A 1,679-nucleotide genomic window follows, 5' to 3' on the forward strand; every position below is an offset into this window, starting at 1 on the left:
TAGGGTTCCCTTTTCTCCACAACCTAGCCAGCACTTGTTTGTTGCATTATTAAGGATAGCCATTCTGACAGGTGTGAGGTGATATCTCATTGTGTTTTTTATTTGTATCTCTCTGATGGCTGGTGATGTCAATCATTTTTTCACATGTTTATGGGCCCTCTGTATGTCCTCCTTGGAGAAGTGTCTATTCAGGGTCTTTGTCCATTTTTTAATTGGGTTGTTTATCTTCCTGGAGTAGAGTCCTGTGAGTTCTTTATATATTTTGGAGATAAACCCTTGTCTGATGTATCACTGGCAAATATGCTCTCGCACATAGTCTGTTCCATTTTCATTTTGATGATGGTTTCTTGAGCCATGCAGAAACTTAAAAATATGGAATGCTTCACGAATTTGTATGTCATCTTTGTTCAGGGACCATGCTACTCTTCTCTGTATTGTTCCAATTTTAGTATATTTGCTGCCAAAACAAGCATCCAGTTTTTTTTTTAAATTTTAACTTATTAATTTAGAGAGAGAGAGAGAGATCTCCCCCTGCCCTACTCCCTTCCTCTCTCTCTTATTTATTAATAAATAAAAATTATTTATTAATTTAGAAAGAGGGAGAGAGAACAGTTTGTCATTCTGCTTATCTATGCATTCATTGGTTGCTTCTTGTATGCGTTCTGACCAGGGATCAAACCTGCAACCTGGGTGTATAGGGACGGCTCTCTAACCATCTGAGCTACCTGGGCAAGCTCAGGTTTCTTAACAGCCTACCCCTCTGCCTGTCTCTCCAGCCAGGACTTCTATTACCACATTTCCCATATGCTTTCACTCAGTCATATGGAAAACCAATCCACATGAGCCATGAGCTATCTATCGCCTTCACAAGAATAATCCTCTGCTGGGAACACTTCTCCCACTGTGCCTTCTACTACATGACTACTTTCAATCACCCCCCAAATCTTTCTCATCTTTCAAGAGGCCTCTCTGAACCTTGCTCCCCAGTTTAGGTTAGGAACCTTTCCTCTATGCTCCGATAGCAGAGATTCTTGACCTGGTATATCCAAGGGCCCCTGTATATTCCCAAGAAACTTTGGCTTATGATCCAGGTGTAAATGAATTCAAGGATCAGCTGCTTAAAGATAAGTATTCAAGAGTTGACTTCCCCTCCCTCTGTCTGCTTTGATTTTCTCTCCGTTGAGTTCTTTATCAGGCAGGCTTTCCCATGCGGTGGCTCATAGCAGCTTCATGCCCACCTTAAAACAAAACAAAACAAAACAAAACAAAACAAAACAAAACAAAAATACACCCACAAATCGGCTCTCTGCCTTTTAACAGCTTCCCATTTCTCTTGCAGTGGAAGTGAAAATCCTTAACATGGTGTAGGAGGCCTTAAATGATAGCTTTTCCTACTTCTCTAGCCTTTTCTTTTATGATAAACAAAATTTCATTTTTATTTTTTTATTGTTTTTGAAGTACAGTTGTCTCCCTTTTCTCCCCTCTACTCCCTCCCCCCTCGCCCATCCCCTCCTCCCACCCTCAGTTCTACCCCCTTTGTCTTTATCCATGGGTCCTTTATACATGTTCCCTGATGACCCTTCCCCTACTTTCCCCCATTATCCCCTTCCCTCCTCCCTTCTGGTTACTGTTAGTCTGTTCTTTATTTCAATGTCTCTGTTCATATTTTGCCTGCTTGT

At 41.2% G+C, this 1,679-nt stretch overlaps 1 non-coding gene across 1 annotated transcript; it reads right to left on the minus strand.

Moving 5' to 3' along the window:
• Nucleotides 1–366: 366 nt before the first annotated feature.
• On the minus strand, nt 367–469 carry LOC123821227. The gene has a single exon (XR_006786078.1). It is a non-coding gene; the product is annotated as a U6 spliceosomal RNA (small nuclear RNA).
• Between the last annotated feature and the right edge of the window lie 1,210 nt (nt 470–1,679).

The sequence above is a fragment of the Phyllostomus hastatus genome, unplaced genomic scaffold (genome assembly GCF_019186645.2).
Source record: "Phyllostomus hastatus isolate PE091 unplaced genomic scaffold, TTU_PhHast_1.1 phas_contig_38, whole genome shotgun sequence".
Classification (NCBI taxonomy): domain Eukaryota; kingdom Metazoa; phylum Chordata; class Mammalia; order Chiroptera; family Phyllostomidae; genus Phyllostomus; species Phyllostomus hastatus.